The following is a 17,854-nucleotide window of genomic DNA, read 5'->3' on the forward strand; positions in this document are numbered from 1 at the left end:
TGATTACTATAATAGTGAATATTATAATAGTGAATAGAGTTCACTACAGAGAATTAAACAAAACATTTCTCTACAAAGGAATACAGATAATTAGATCTCACTGAGGCCCTTAAAAAGGCAAATTTAAAAATTATAAGTTTTCTTTCTTTCCCCTCTGTATCTTATTTACCTTTTCAGGTTTCTCTCGATTTTTGTGGTTGGATATCAAACTTTCCATTTAGCCCCAGTCTTTTCTGTGCAAATACCTGGAATTCTTCAATTTTGTTGAATGCCCATACTTTCCCTTGGAAATATATAGTCAATTTTGATGGGTAGTTGATCCGTGGTTGCAGGCCCAGCTCTCTTGCCTTTCTGAATATTGTATTCCACGCCTTACGGTCTTTTAGTGTGGAGGCTGCCAGATCCTGTGTGATCCTGATTGGTGCTCCTTGATATTTGAATTGTTTCTTTCTGGCTTCTTGTAAGATTTTTTCTTTTGCTTGGAAACTCTTGAATTTTGCAATGATATTTCTTGGTGTTTTCCTTTCTTGATCGAATGCCGCAGGTGTTCTATGAATCCTTTCAATGTCTATATTGCCCTCTTGTTGTAGGACTTCAGGGCAATTTTGCTGAATTATTTCTGTTAGTATGGAGTCCAGGTTTCTATTAATTTCTGGTTTTTCTGGAAGACCAATTATTCTCAAATTGTCTCTTCAAGACCGGTTTTCTTGGTCTGTCACTCTCTCATTGAGATATTTCATGTTTCCTTCTATTTTTTCAGTCTTTTGGCTTTGTTTTATTTGTTCTTGTTGTCTTGAGAGATCATTAGTTTCTACTTGCTCAATTCTAGCCTTTAGCGATTGATTTTCGGCTATAATCTTTCGGTTTTCGGCCATAATCTTCTGGTTTTCGGCCATAATCTTCTGGTATTCCTTTTCAATCTGGTCATTTCTTGTGTTCAATTTGCTTATTAGTTCATTTGGTTTCTGAGCCTCACTTTCCAGTTGCAAGATTCTACCTTTTAAACTGTTATTTTCTTGCCAGATCTCTTCCATTTTCCTCAAAATCTCAGTTTTGAACTCTTCCATAGCTTGTGAGGAGTTTTCCTTATTTGGGGAGGGTCTGGATGCTTGTTTGTTCTCCTCCTCTGTTTGCTCGGTTGTCTGGATTTTCTCTGTGTAAAATCTGTCGAGTGTTAAAGACTTCTTTTTCTTGTTATTATTCTTTCTCCTCTGAACTTCCTGTGACTGAGTAGCCATCATTAGCCCAGCAGCTTCTCAGATTTATCCTCGCGCTCAGTGTCTGTCAGCGATCTATTGGCTACTGAGGTCTGAGTTCTGGTTTTTTCCAAGGTCAAGCCCCCTGGTGGGCCCCCTTGCTTGATCCTCTGCTGGAGGTTCCTTTACAAGTCTCAGGGCGCTGCTTCCACAGTCGTATACCCGTCCACACTGGTTCCCCACTTAGGCTTTAGTTCCTGGCTGTGTCTGCCTCCACCCATGCCTCCGCAGTGCCTGCGCTCTGCTCAGCCTGAGCTCTGCGCCCAGCGTCCTGCTCCCGCGCTCAGATTTCGTGTGCCTTTTTTGGCTTAATGGGGTCCTAAGTCTTGCTGCTCTCAGGAACAGGTCCCGGAGCTGCCAATGACTCGATGGGTGCCCCAAACTTGCTCTATTTCTTTTTAGCTGGCTTCGGAGCTACAGGTGTTGTGTGTGGAGGGGGTGGGGGTGGGGCGGTTGCTCAGCCTGCGATTTAGTGAGAGCCCTTTATAGCATGGAAATGCCTCGATTCCACGTACCTTCCACGCTGTGCCCTGTTGTGGGGTTCCTCTGTTCGTCTGGACTTGTTTTTATGTCCCCTTGAGGAGTTTTGTGTGTTTCGGTCAGGAGAGGTTAAGAGCTGCTTCTTACTCTGCCGCCATCTTAACCCGGAACCTGACCAATAGTGAACTTCAAACTTTTGATTAAGGAGAGTCCTTGGCCCAGATAGCTCTTTGTTTTTTCACTTGGCTATGTTCTGATAACTAATACAATACAAATACTGTATAAAGTGCCTATATTGTTTTTTTAAGTCTTCATTTACATATAATCAAGAATGCTCTAAAGCCAAATTTTGATGTCATAATGCTCTAACTCTAGGTAGTATGAGAGCAGAAGATGTATCCCAGAAACCAGCAATAAGTCAAGCAGTTTCTTTTTATTCAGTGGTCTATAATGTGGCAGAAAAATTAAGCTAGTATCAATAAGTTTTGACATTGAATGAGCATAAATAAGGAATCTTAAATAATCACTTCTATATAAACTGTTTCAGCAATACCTTTTCTCCATTTCTTTACTGTTGTTGGTTTCTTATAAAAGGTGGTCTTCCATGCAATAGATTGTATCTTCAGTTTAGATCATTTCAATGTTCTGTAAAAATAGTACAAAATTCAGTGTTGATGGACTTGAGTTGTTATCTTCAACTTAATATCTCTCAAATAGATGATCTAACAAACTCAAAACTGTACATTATTATACAGTCATGGAGTGCTAGATCTGGAAGGACTTTTAATGTTAAGAAAAACTTTGTAACATTTGCATAATTGTTGAACCTAGAGAGGCAATGGGTTACCTTCTGTCTTCCCAAGCTAGGATATTTTTAGTCAGAGTCTAGATCAGGGGTCGGCAACCTTTTTGGCCGTGAGAGCCATAAACACCACATTTTTTAAAATGTAATTTCATGAGAGCTGTACAGTGCTCACAGTGCGTGCTCCTATAACAACGCCTGGAAAAAAAATGGACTTTATGGCTCCTGCAGAAAGAGCCATATCTGGCCCTCAAAAGAGCCAGATATGGCTCGAGAGCCATACGTTGCCGACCCCTGGTCTAGATGAATACTTGTTAGGTGTGTTATAGTGGAGATCCCTGCATTTATGGGTTAAGCTAAATAGCTGCTGATGTCCCTTCCAAATCTCTGATTCTATAATTCTGTGATCCTCAAAACCAAACTCCACATTTCACTACTAAGGAAAGTAAGGCCCACGTTTAAGAAGCTTTCCATGACTAATTAGTAGTAGAACTGGAAATAAAATAGAGGGAGTTACCTCATCTAGTGCTCTTTCTTGTAAGAGTTATTAATGCCCAATACTGCAATTATTATTTTTTAAAGTTTATTATCTGACATAATAGAACCATGTGACTAAGTTTTCTACCTAATCAAAATGCAAACTCCACCAAAGCCAACAACAGGAAGAAGAAGAGCTCTAGACATGGAACTCCACCCAATTTACCTCCTGTCTATATCAACATGTAACGACAGGAAGTGAGTAGGGTTCTGGGAATCATAGTTTTGCTGGGGATACTAGAGATCATAGTTTTTAGGGTGACAGATTGTAATTTCACAATCCCCCCGAGATCCTTTGGGAGACTAGTCTCCCCATTGGATCTTGTAAACATAACCAAATTGTAAATTAAATTTGTGGACAAAAGGGAAAGATAACAAAACCAATGATTGCTAGGCACATTGTCAAAAAGCCCATTAGGGGGCAGTCCCCTTCAGCATAAGAGTATACATACAAAGTAAATGTGTTGTAACCCCCCACAGTTCAATTTCACTACAACCCAAAGTTCATTCTGGATCTTTCAGTGCAGTGTGAGGTTTCTGCAGGCATCTCCATTGTGCCTTCTCCAAGCAGTTCACTTCCTGGATTCTGGGAGATAACAAGTTTCTTAACTTTTATAAAACTGGAATTTTATGACAATTATGCAATCCCTATGATAATTACACATTCTGCTACACAGCTTCTTGTCGTCACTGAACTGGGAAAATAAAATTTGCCATTGTATTGACCTCAGAAGCTAATATTGCTTATAGCATGATAATTGTATGACTGTCTGCTATGAATTTGAGACTGATTTCAGAAGATCTATAGGAAGTATCTATAGATTGAGAATGTTACATTTCAAAGTAATTGTTATTCTACTGGTCATTACTATTATTTTTATATTATTTAATTTTATATTAATTATGAATTGAATTTAATATATTTAATTCAATTTAAAAATGAATTAAATTTAATATTATTATATTTATTATATGCAGTTGGATAGATAACAGAGAGCTATTCCTCAGTGATTTTCACACATATATTTTACATAGATGTATATACATATACATCTATACATATATATGTGCATATACATGGGTTTCTACATATATACATATATGTTTATGTAGAGAGATACAGATAAAGATATAAATGATATGACACTGAATGTGGACAATGAACTGTGCCCAGGATGGAACAGAAGGAAGAGTGTACATTGTATTACTTTGGAGAAAATAAGAAATGCTCTGGATTAAGCTCCATTCTGAGACTGCTTTAATTTCTTTGTATAAAGAGTTATCTTGGCAATCTCTTTGCTATGTTCATACAAAGTGGCCCCAGGTTCCTCTCAATATCTAATTTCTTTGTCATTTCTTATGATGCTCTAATAGTCTACATACCTCCTTTCTCTCATTAGATGGACAAAGGATTGTATAATGTTACATATATTATCAAACTTTGGGGGAGGAGCAATGTATCCCTAAAACTTAGACTAGTACCTGGAACATAGGCACTTAATATTAATTAATTGTTAATTGACTGACTGACTGAATAGTCTACAACATATTTTCATTAAAGAAGTTCAAAGGTGAAGAGTTATAAAGGATGTTGTCAGAAAGTTATTTGACTAGAAAAGAAGTTTTTCTGATCAGGTGTAGAGAACTTGGGATAACTCCAGAAAGCTGTGGACTACCTGTGTTTAATATCCTTGCAATGGCACAAGACCTAGAAGAGAACTTCCAGTTCATTGAGGGTGCCCCTGTGGAGGATTTATGGGAGAATATAGACAAGAGTTGTACAGAGTTAGAGTACATAAAGAGGTTATAATCTATACCACAGGAGAGAAAGTACCTAATCTATCAAAATATCTTTAGAATATCAGCTTTAAAGAAGAAATTACCCTTTATCCTTGGACCAATTAGGCTATTTCTCACCTTTCTTCTACCTAACTTGTTGGAAGAATAGTATATTTCCTCTACCTCTACTTCCAAGCAATTTACTTCTTCATTCCCTTTGAATCTGACTTCTGTCACTATCTCCCTAATGAAAAACCCTTTTTCTAGGGTCATTAAAAAGCTCTTAATTTCTGATCTTATGGCATTTTCTTGATAGTAATGCTCCTTAACTTCCCAGAAACATGACACTATTGATCCTTCAATTCTTGGTATTCTCAAATCTAGAAGTTTTGAAAGTTTTATTTCAGAACCCTTAGGGACACCTAAGAACCTGTAAAAGGATTGAAAATAGTTTCTTAATAATACTAAGATGGTATCTGTCTTTAAATTTTTTTTCCAACGAATTGTGTAGAGTGGATTTTTCTCATATATCTCAAACAAAATTACATATCCCTACAGGTTGAATACTACCACTCTCCTTGATACTTCCATTTTTCATTTTGGAAAATACAATTATTTTTTATAAAAATCTAACTTTGCATTTATAGGTAAATGGATTTATTTTTGCTGTTTTTAAATGAGTTAACATATACTTTGGAAATTTATCTATTTTAACCTAAAATATGTTCAGTATTGGTAGATATAACCATATGAACAAAAATTGTTAGAGAATATAATTTTTAAGATTATAAAGGGGTCTCAAATCATTTTAATAGTATAAAGAGTATTCGAGGCCAAAAAATTTTAAAAAGTGCTGTCCTAATTCTTCAATTTTCATGATAATGCAATCTCCTGATTTTCCTCCTTGCCTTCCCTTCATATTTCCCCTTCATGGCTTTGTCCTCTCTCTTCTCTGTCACAATATTCTTTTTAATGAGCCCTTCTACTACCTTAGTATCCATTATTACCTCCCTTTAAATAACTGAAATATGGATCTCCAGCCCTGACCTCTCTCCTGTGTCCCACAACCACATTTCCAATTGAATTTTCATTCAGGTATGAATTAGACTAAATGACTTTTGACATTCTTCTTAGTTGTGAAACTCTACAATTCTATAACATCTGCAACTGCATGCCCCACTGACAATTCAAGCTAAAGATGTCCAAAGTTCAACTTTCTTTTGTCTCATTGTTATGCCCTTTTCTTCCTGACATTCCCAACTCCATTAATCATGCTTCCATTTTTCAATATATCAACGTATGATCTCAGCGATGAGAATCCTCCCTTCGGTTATATTGATAATGTGTTACTGGATAAAGTGCCAGGCCTAAATTCAGGAAGACCTGAGTTCAAATCCAACTTCAGACCCATACTAGCTGTGTAACCCTAGGCAAGTAATAATCCTGTTTACCTCAGTTTCCTCATCTGTAAAGTGAACTAGAGAAGAAAATAGTAAACCACTTCAGGATTTTGCCCAAAAAAATCCCAAATGGTATCATAAAGAGTCAAATATGATTGAAATGGCTGAACAACAAACCTATTTGTGCATTCTGATCACCTATTATTCTTGATCATGCTATCCCACAAATTTACCAATGATCTACCCAATGAGCTAATGGCCATCCTTCAGATCTTTTAGCATGTTCTGAGGTATAGTGCTGTTGCCCATTTATAATGCCTCACTTTTTCTGCATTACCAGAGCCCCTCCTTTTCTAAACATATATATCCTGAGGGGGCAGCTGGGTAGCTCAGTGGATTGAGAGTCAGGCCTAGAGACGGGAGGTCTTAGGTTCAAATCTGGCCTCAGACACTTCCCAGACATGTGACCCTGGGCAAGTCACTTGACCCCCATTGCCTACCCTTACTGCTCTCCTGCCTTGGAACCAGTACACAGTATTAATTCTAAGGTGGAAGGTAAGGGTTTTAAAGAAAAAAAAATTAAATATATATATATATATCCTGACTTCTTTTTTTTTACCCCATTTTGGTGAGGAAGCCCTCATTGGTAATGTTACTATTTACCCTCCCTGCAGCATTTTTCTGTTATATTTTGGCTCCCTAAGATTTTGATTCTTTAGAGGGATTTTTTTATGATTTGATTTGTAGTCATGTTGAATCCCTGTAATAATATTGGCATGAAAAAGATGTTTTGTTTTGTTTTTGTATAAAAGAACAATTTAGGATTGTTATAAGTTATTTCAAACTTCACAAATACAATCTAGCCCACTCTCCTATTGAATTATCTAAGCTCATTGCCTAGAAAACATTCCTATCCAAGATATGGGAACTGTTGTACTAATAAAAAAGGGTCAAATATTCAAATTCATAGAATGTCCATTATGGATTGTTCGGTTGACCTCTTCTGAGCAGCCTTGGGATTGATGGTATTCTAAAACCTGGTACAGTCAGCAAAATATCATCCATCAATAGAAATTCACTATCAATGGGGAATCTCCCCTCTATTTGAATAGTACATTGCACATGATAGAGGCTTTGGCAAAAACCTCTTTGTCCCTGTATTATGCTCCATATAATGCTTACTGAAATCAAAGAATTATTTATCAAATGAGTGAAGTTAACTGATCTTGATAGATTTAACAAATTTATCAAGGAATCGTGTGTGATCTTAAAACTCCCCTGGAAGACAACTTGGAAAAGATCTTTAAAAACTACAATTTTTTTCTGTCATTGAAAGCCCAATCAACCTGTTCTTTGCCTACTATGGAGTAAGAACACTAGTGACTGGAAAATTTTCAAAGCCACAAGAATTTATGGACTTAATCTTTTTTCTCTTGACTAGGAAACAATAAGTAGCCTTTACAAAATTATCATTTTTCTAAGTATCTTTGTTCACGTAATAGAAATTTCTTCTTGGCTAACTCATAGGCATCTTAAAATTGATACATCTCAAACATTATTCATTGCCATTCCCAAAAAGCCATCATTCCTTCAAAATTCCCTATTTCTTTGCCCCATCATCATCCCTCCAGTCATCCAGGTTTTTCAATCTTGGCATCATCCTTAACTTTTTTCTTGGGCTAATTGTTAAGTCTTAAACATTCTACCACAATCACATTTCTCATATTTATCCCCTTCTCTCTGCTCAAACAACTTCTACACAGTCCAGGCCCTCCTCACTTATTACTTCAATTATTGCATTAGCTTCCTAATTGGTATTCCAGCTTCCACACTTCATTCATCAAACCTTCCTCTACAAAGCTGGCAAAAGAGTATTCTTAAAATCTCATCTCTCTCTGAGCATGTGTCTGTGTCTGTGTGTGTGTGTGTCTGTCTCTGTCTCCCTTTGTCTGTCTCTGTCTATCTTGTTTCCCTCTTTTTCTCCTCACTCACTCATCCCTCATCTTGAATTGTTCTCTATTGCCTCTGGGATAAAATACAAAGTCTTCAACTTGACATCTAAAACCCTCTACAATCTGACTCATATCTACCTTTCCAGTTGTATTTTACATTATTCCCCTTGACTGAACTATTGTCTGTTTGTTATATATGACATTATATCTCTCACTTCTTGAGATCCATAAATTTTTTCAAGATTCATCTTAGGTGCCAATTCATCCATGAAGTGTCTGCTGATCTTATAGATCGTCATCGATCTTTTTTTGAAGCTACTTCATATTATTTTGTTTGTACTTTGTTTTTACTTATCCATGTACACTTAGCCCAGAATGTGTGCGCGCGTGTGTGTATATATATATATGTATGTATGTATGTATGTATGTATGTATGTATATTTTTTCTCAATAAACCATTAGGTCCTTTAGAGGAGGGACTGTTTGGTCTTAATATCTCAGAGCTCAGCACAATGTCATCACACACATAGTAGGTGTTTGATGAATATTTGTTAAACTGAATACGTACAACATACAAATATGTTAAACTTACACTGTTGGCTTAAAATCAGCAAGGAAAATAGTATTCAAAAGATAATTAAATTGATTAAACAAATAAATGAGAATTAGGAATCAAGCTTGTAAGGGAAGAAGAAAAGCTACTTTTTTGCCGGAGTTGGAGGATTATTTTTCCCCTTTACCTTAAGCAGATTAAGTAGTAAGCAGAAAGTTTGGGGCTCCTGTTTTAAGTGCATTTCTTACATCATAAAAAATAGGAAGAAGAACACCACTATTTTGAAATGAAAGTGAGAACTGTGTTAAAGGAGCACTCTATCTCAGGGGTGACATGTCAGAAGTCTGTGGTTTCATTTAAGGTCAAGGCCAGGTAAGTCTCCCAGAATTCATCATAGAAAAGACATTTACAGGATCAGGACACAAGGCTAGTTAGCCTGAAAATAATATTGCTTATACTTATCGAGCCTCAAGGACCACTGTGGAGGGGGGCTGGGGGAAAGAACTTACATACCTTAAGCCTGAAGCCATTTTTTAAGTGATAGGATAGAAAGGGAGAGGTCTCTGGCTTTTAGTCAGGATGAAAGTATGCCTTGTTCTACTTTGAAGTCTAAAGTTATGTTCATTAACTCACTTCTCCACTACTCCCAAGGCAACTCATCTTCTCTGCTTCCCTAGTGGCTAATATAATGCCTACCATAGCATATGATTAAAGATCTAAGGTCAGAAGGGTGTCAGCAGAAATCTAGTCCAATCTTCACGTTAGATATGAGAAGTCTGAGATTTGAAGATGTTCAGTGACTTGCCAAAAATCCCACAGAATGAATAGAAGATGCATTATTTGAACCCAAGTACTCTGACTCCATATCAATACTCCCTTTTTTGTTTCTCTTGCTATATCAGCTGGTTTATTGAATGAATTATTTCTATTCATCATATCGCAAAAGTCATATTCACTCAAGTTTGAAACTTTGGAACCATCTTCAATATCTTCAATATTCAATCAGTTGAGAAAGTTTCTCTGAATTGCTGGTGAAATAACAAGTTCTGCTGTTCCCTTCTTTCCATTCCTATTTCCCAATAAAAACTTTGTTATATTATTTCATCTCAATGTAGAATATAGTTCAAGAAAAGATTCCGTATATAATTTGTTTGTACTTACCTCAGGACACTCAGACTGCTTTATACTATATCATTCCTCTCTGAGTACTTTCCTGTCTGCTAGCATTTAAGCCCCTTGAGGCCAAGAGCTATGATTTAATCATCTTTGTGTTTCCATAGCTCCTGAGCACAGTGGCTTCAACATTGCGTAGGTTGCACAATAAGAAATTTTTGAATGAATGAGATTTACCTAAAATTCTAAAAAAAATCAATCTTCTAATAATAGTTTTCCAAATTGAAATTTTCTCAGGGAGAAAAATCCTCTATCCATACAGTTTGGCATATTCTATGAAACCTACAAATTTCACAAGTTTCCTAGGGGATAAAAAATTTAAGTGACTTGCCCAGAGTCCCACAGCCAGTAGCTCAAGGAAGCAGGATTTGAAACCAGGTTTTCCTAAATTTGATGCCACCTCTCTGACCATTATACCAGTAATTCTCAAAGTCTCCTAAGGTGCCACAACCTTCAGCTTGGACAAAACTTCATCAGAAAACTTGCAGTAAAATCTTCTAAAATTAACAAACACTCTACAGGTCATTAAAAATGTCTTGAGATGTTTTGGGATTCCTCATAGCATAGCATAATCTGAGAAATATTAAACCATGTTATATCACATTCCTGTTGCACAGGTTCATAAAATGAGAGTCAAAAATTAAATTTCTTTCCTGTGATCTCATAGCAAATAGATTGAAAATGGAATGTGAACCTATAATTATAAAATCTTTCAATCATCTTTACTCCAACACATACCTGAAAAAAGAATGTCCCCTACAAGAGTCCTTGGTCTCTGAGCTTTGGCGTAAAGCTCTCTAGTGATGAGAACCCAACCATTTCCAGAAACTTCCCCTTTTTCTCCTGAATTCCATTTTTTTTTGCCAGGCCATTGATGGCTATTTCTTGAAAGTCAACTTTGTTCTGAATGGTGCATACATGGCAAAAATATTTGGCTCTTTTTCTTTTATAAATCAATTACCTCATTTATCGCGAATTTAGCAAAAACAATATGTCAATATTCAAAGGAGAACAACCAATCAATAAGCATTTTGTTCCATAATTATTATATGCTAGACACTGTATTAAGTACTGAAGACCAAAAAGAGAAAAAAATAAATGTCATTCTCAAGGATTGTATATGTTATGAAAAGCAGTCTATACAATAAAGTGTGAACATTAGCTATATATGATTTATTTGGGACATCTATATTTGTATAAAATTTCATATGATAATAGAAAAATTTCTCTGTTTCCTATATGTTTTTTTCTTGGCTTTCATTAGTGCATTTCAAAATATTATTTTATTATTTTCATCTCTGGCCTATCCATTATGACTCCCCCTCCAAATGACTACCCCCGGCTTTTCAAAATAGAAGCCTTCCTTTGGGATAAATACATATGCTTCAGCAGAACAAATCAGCAGCACACTGACCACATATGAAAATTCATATCTCATTTTGGACCTCTCATCAATTTACTCTCTATCAAGATGCAGGAGATATGTTTCATCATCTGCTTTTTGAAGTTGCTATTAATTGCTGCTAAGGATAATTCTAATTTTTAAATTTTTAAATTTTGAATATTTATCTGGTTCTTTATAATTTCTACTCATTTTCCTCCTCCTCTCCTCTGGAATCCAACAGAACAAATCCATTCCCTCCTGTAGATGAGAGTCCAACTATCATGGCCATCATAAACGTTTCTTCTTCAGGTTAAGGATCACAAGTTGCTTATGACCTTAAAGCTCTTAACCCCAATAATTTCCCTTTTATCCATCAGTGCTCTTCCTTTTAAAATTGTTAGTTAATTAGCCCTTGGCACACTACTCCAGATGTGTCAGATCAGATCAGGGCCCAGAGGGATTCTTGCCCCCTCTCCTGACTCCAAGGGGCTAACTCTAGCTCTCCTTTCACAAAAGACACAGTTATCAAAGAATTGCTCCAATGGTCTATAACAGTGATGGGCAAACTTTATAAAGAGGGGGCCAAAGGAAAGGAAATGCTCATCTGTTGGTCTGTTTCTAAGGCAACTCTTTGGAAGTTTCATTGTATTGCATCCTACTCACTGTATTCATAAGATTAGGAATAACGTCCTGCAGCTGGATAGAACATTTCAGGGGGCAGCATCTGGCCTGCAGGCCATAGTTTGCCCATCACTTGTCTATAATATACTGGTGAATGATTTAATCCTCTAGTAGTCTTTCAATTAGTTCTTATTAATTCGATATTTCATCTTGGAAAAGGTTTCCCAACAATTAAATTAATGTTAGTAGGTGGGTTAAAAACTGATTTTTTTGCCAACTTCTGCCTCTTTTTTCTGCTATTCCAACACTATTGCAAATTTTCCTATTATTTGGAGCCATTTTAATTTGTCCTCTATTCATAGGTTGCTGTGGAATTGTCTAATGGCCGATTTGCTACTGAGTAGTTTCCCCAAATTTACCTAGTTGAGGCCTTGGATGATAGCTCTATCAGTTGTCACCGCATTTGCCAACATGTGGCATCTTGCCAGAATTTACATTCTATCAGAAAACAGAGAGGTAGCCTGAATACCATCCTGATACCCATGAAAGATTAAAAGATTGAAAGGAGGGAGAACTAGGTGGCACAATGCATAGACCACCAGACCTAGAGTAAGAAGAACATCACCCTGATTTAAATTCAACCTCACATAGTAGCTGTGTGACCCTGGGTAAGTCACTTAACCCTCTTTGCCTAAATAAAAATATTTTTAAAGATTTAAAGGAGAATCTTCTGTGCATTAGGTCTTTTATGGGAGGACAAGGACTGAATACAGTTAATTTCATGGATGTGCTGGACTCTATACCAAAGGAAGGAGTGCCCACATCAGTAAAATCAGAGATCCTCACAAAATCCTCAGGCAAATGCATAAGCCACCTAGGACTCACTCTCAATTGATGCCGAGAAAAGAAAGCCATCAGAAAGCAGAGATGGACATTTTCATTTGCCTGCAGTTACAGAATATCTTTGGACAGTTTTGCAATTTCACTAGCTTGGTTAAGAGTGAAAACTGAAGAAAGGGTAAAGTAGGTAAAAGAGAGAAAAAAAATAAAACTTCTTGGCTCCTTCAGGATTAAATGAATGATCAGATAGCAAGTGAGTATGAGAGAAAGAGAAATAATCTATTTGCCAGGTAGGGAGACAATAGAGATGAACTGTGACCATCCTGGACAGCCAAAGAATGATTGCGGAGAGATAGGACAGCAAAGAAGGATGGGTCAGGAGCATCAGATAAAAATGTCAAAAAATGGATAAGCTTTATTTATGATCATAACCAGGCAGTTGCCAGCCATGTAGTCAAGTTGAACACAAGCACACAATAGATGTTACCTCAGGACTTAGCTGATTCCCATACCAAGTCCTAACTTTCTAATTATTAATTTAATCCAAGCTCTACTATTCCATCATCACTTTCTTCATGCTCCATCCCCCACTCCATCTTACTATATCCCCTTCGATATGTCTGTTTCTTACCAAATCATCTTTTTATTCTCTCACAGCCGTACTCTATCATTATTTCTCAAAAGTTATTCCCTTTCACCATAGGAGTTTTCTTAGTGGTTTGTTTAAAAAAAAATTGGAGTTGGGGATGGAATAGAAAAGAGTAATAGCAAGTGTCAGGGATACTAAAGCTCAGAATGAGTAGGAGCTAGCAAAGAATCTAGAGGCAATAAGAAAGAGGAATTCGTTGTTGATTTTTTAAGAATTTTTTAAACCATTTTTTTCTGTCTTAGAATCAATACTGTGTATTGGTTCCAAGGCAAAGGAGCAGTAAGGGCTAGGCGATAGGGGTTAAGTGACTTGCCCAGGGTCACACAGCTAGAAAGTGTCTGAGGCCAAATTTGAACCCAGGACCTCTCATCTCTAGGTCTGGCTCTCCATCCACTGGGACACCTAGCTTCCCCCTGAGTATTTTGTTGTTTTTTTAACCATATCAGGGGAAAGGAAGACAGAAGAGGGATAAAACCACTTCACTGAGTAAATGGGAAAATGATAAGATGATAGAGAGAAGGCAGAGCTGCTCAAGCATTATTTTGCATCTGTTTTCTCTGCCAAGAAAAAGAATCTTTGGACTAGGAAGGCTAGAACAGAAATGTCCAATGGAATTGCTACCAAAAACAAACAGGGCAAGAATAAGAAAACTTGTGGTTGTTCTTGATAATTCAATCAAGCAGGCACTGTACAATGACCTGGGAAATACCAAAACAGAAATGAAACAGTCCCTGCCCTGGAAGAGTCTGTACTCATTCCATCAGGGGGAACTCTATGTATGTGTAAGTATGAAATACATATCAGGATATTGAAAAGTGCTCTGTAGAGAAAGAAATCTGAGCCGTTGTTGCTGTCATTTTTCTGTCATGTCTGACTCTGTGGCCCCATTTGAGATTTCTTGGCAGAGATCCTAGTGTGGTTTCCCATTCCCTTCTCAACTCAGTTGACAGATGAGGAACTGAGACAGTTATGGCTAAGTGACTTGCCCAGGGTCACACAACTATTCAGAGCCTGAGATCAGAGTTGAACTCACAATGATGAGCTGTCCAGATTCCAGGGCAAACTTCTTCACTGTGCCACCTAACTGCCCAGAGCTTCCTAACTAGCAGCTAGAGAGATCAAAAGAGACTTTATGTAAGACATGGGATTGGATCTGAGTCATAAAGAGAACTAGGGATTCTACTAATAGGTAGAGGTGAAGAGGGAGTACATTGCAGGAACTGGGGACAGCCTGTGCAAAGGCACCAAGATCTGAAATAGAATGCTGTGTGGTAAAGGGAATGATATATAATGAGGTTGGGAAAGCAGGGAGGGGAGACATGTTAAAGGCTTCAAATGCCTCACATAAGAATTCATTTTTGATCCTAACTGTAGCAAGAAGTGTTTGGAGGGGGCAGCTAGGTAGCTCAGGGGACAGAAGTCAGGCTCAGAGATGGGAGGTCCTGGGTTCAAATTTGACCTCAGATACTTTCTAGCTGTATGACCCTGGACAAGTCACTTAACCCCCATCGCTTAGCCCTTGCTGCTCTTCTGCCTTGGAACTAATACCTAGTATTGATTCTGAAATGGAAGGTAAAGGTTTCCAAAAAATCCATCAGAGCTTATTGAGTGGGAAAGTAACATGGGCAAACCTGTTCTTTGGAGAAATTCCTTTTACAGCTGTGTAAAAGATAGGTTGAAGAGGGCGAGAGGCTTGCAGCTGAGCAACAGAGAAGGAGGCTATTATAATAGCTCAGACAGGAGGTGATGGGAGCCAGAACTAGGGTGGTGTCTCAATGAGTACAAGTCATCCGGCTTCCACGAACTCTATTTTTAAATAGCTGAAGGGAATAAGCCTACTGTGTGTCAGGCTCTGTGCTAAGCACTTGACAGATATTATGTTATTTGATACCGGTATAGAAAGAAGAAGCAGGCATGTTTGCTTAGCCACTGTAGTTAATCTCTAAAAAATCATGGAGAATGGGAGATATACTCAAGATTGGAGAGAAGCATATTTCCAAAAAAGAAGAGTGTAGTCTTTGAATTATAGGACTAGAACTTGACTCTGACTCCGTATGACATTTTAAAATGTCTTAATAAAGGAATAACTGGCACCATCTAGAAAAGAACATGATACTTATAAAGGCTCAGCATTGCTTCATCAAGAATGAATTATGCTGGGGGCAGCTGGGTGGCTCAGTGGATTGAGAACCAGACCCAGAGATGGGAGGTTCTAGGTTAAAATCTGGCCTCAGACTCTTCCTAGCTGTGTGACCCTGGGCAAGTAACTTAACCCCCATTGCCTAGCCCTTACCACTCTTTTGCTTTGGAACCAATTCATAGTATTGATTCCAAGATGGAAGGTAAGGGTTTAAAAAACTAATGAATTATGCTATGCTGATTTCAAATTTAATAATGATAATAACACTCATAATAATAAACATTTGTATAACTAGCATTGTGTCAGGGACTATACCAAGCACTTTTAACAATTATTATCTCATTTGATCCTCACAACATCCCTGGCAGGTAAATGCTATTGGTAGAGGGAATTTCCTCACTGAAAATTCCAATGCCAGTGAAATCATAAGTAATCTAATCCAAAAAAATTAATATGCATGAGGTGGTAGGATTAGGAAGTGACAAGAAAGTAGTTCATCTAAAAAAAAATCTGGGGGAGGTTAATGGAACACAAGCTGGATATGAGTCAACATTGTAATGAGAACTAATTCAATCTCAGGCCACATTAACATCAATCACTAAATCAAAAATTACTTGTTAAGTGCCTACTGTGCGCCAGGCATTTTGCTATGAATGGAAGAGATGAATATCAAAAATGAAACCATCGGAGGTACGATGTCCAGGAATAGGAAGGTGATAGCCTAACTACATTGGAAGTCCTTATTATTAAGAGCATTGCCAGACTTCTGCAGGAGGGCAATCAAGATGAAAAGTCTTAAAGTTCATGGTAGCTGAGAATTGGTTGAAGGAACCTGGATTATTTAGCCATAAAAGAAGACATAGAGGGTCCGGGCTAATCATTTTCAGGTACATGGGGAGTTCTTACATGGAAAGGAGCAAAAGCTATTTGGATCTGCTTCAGTGGGCAGAAAAGAAGTGATAGATAGACATTACAAAGAGTTGAATTTGGGTTTAATTCATTCAAGGAAAAATTGTCCCAACCATTAGGGCTATCCACCCATGGAAGGGAGTGTCTCAAGAGACGGGAAATTCTATCTCACAAGAGGTTCTGATCTAAAATTAGATGGCCACTTGGCCATGTTGTAGAAGGGATCCTTGTCGAGGTAGCATTTGGATTAGAAGAATTCCGAGGTCTCTTTCATCTCTGAGATTTCTGCATTTCAGTTATCATTTTCTCTTTCACTTAGTGAATAAACTCAGGAGTTTATGACAGCCAGCTTAACATATTCCACTTATTCCACAGGCCCGAGTAGCAGTTGTCTCAGGATTTCCCACTGCTTGTGGAGGTTAAGGTATTAGCAGTAAAGCAAACAACCAGGATTAGCCTAAGCAAGGGTGATGGCCTGAAAGCAAATAACCAGAGTGAGACTAAGCAAGGGTGACCTGCTTTCCTAAGAAAGCAATTCCATAAAACTCCTCTCTTCCTTCAACCTAGAAAACTGTAGCAACAATGATAACAAAAACCAAGAGGAAACTAGCAGAGAGAAAAAGACTTTGGATCCAGAGACTGGAGTTCAAGTTTAGCCTTTAAAACAGTCCGTCCTGTTGTAAATTATCTAACTTCTCTGAGCATCAAGTTTTTTGTGTAACAAGGAACTAATAATACCTACTCAGTCTATCTCGCAGGATTATTGTGAGAATCAAAACGTGATGGGGGGAGGAGGGCAGCTAGATGACTCATAAATTGAGAGCCAGGCCTAGAGACAGGAGGTCCTGGGTTCAAATGTGACTTCAGATACTTCCTAACTGTGTGACTCTGGACAAGTCACTTAGCCCGCATTACCTAGCCCTTACTACTCTTCTGCCTTGGAACCAAACACATAGTATTGTTTCTAAGATGGAAGGAAAGAGCTTTTAAAAATTGAGTAAAGTGTAGGACTATGTTTTGGTAGCCACCTACATTTTGAAGCCATAATTTGCTATACACGGTAGGACATCAAAGAATAAGGCATTATTGTCATTTCTCTTTTGCCTAAATTTTTCCATAGGACAAATGGGGCAGCAGCCCTACCTAGCCCCTTTGGTTTCCTGGTTACATTGTCCAAATGGTTTCATAGTACTAACTTGGGCAGCTCAGCGAGGCAGTGAAGAGAATAGTTCCTACTGAGTCATTTCAATGGTGTCCAACTCTTCATGACCCCATCTGGGGCTTTTCTTGGCAAAGATACTGGATCATCTTCTTCTCCAGCTCGTTTTACAGATGAGGCAAAGAGGGCTAAGTGACTTGTCCAGGGTCACACGGCTAGG

The 17,854-nt window shown here is 37.7% G+C and overlaps 1 protein-coding gene and 1 long non-coding RNA gene across 3 annotated transcripts in view; one reads left to right on the forward strand and one right to left on the reverse strand.

Moving 5' to 3' along the window:
* LOC123238200 overlaps positions 1-17,854 on the reverse strand; it is a 125,383-nt gene that overhangs the window by 29,050 nt on the left and 78,479 nt on the right. For both annotated transcript variants that reach the window (XR_006505488.1, XR_006505487.1), the window contains exon 2: positions 2,290-2,381. This is a non-coding gene — a long non-coding RNA (uncharacterized LOC123238200). The remainder of the gene's footprint in view (positions 1-2,289; positions 2,382-17,854) is intronic.
* CDH20 (cadherin 20) overlaps positions 1-17,854 on the forward strand; it is a 111,756-nt gene that overhangs the window by 9,177 nt on the left and 84,725 nt on the right. The gene's annotated exons all lie outside the window — the stretch shown is intronic.

The sequence above is a fragment of the Gracilinanus agilis genome, chromosome 1 (genome assembly GCF_016433145.1).
Source record: "Gracilinanus agilis isolate LMUSP501 chromosome 1, AgileGrace, whole genome shotgun sequence".
Classification (NCBI taxonomy): Eukaryota; Metazoa; Chordata; class Mammalia; order Didelphimorphia; family Didelphidae; genus Gracilinanus; species Gracilinanus agilis.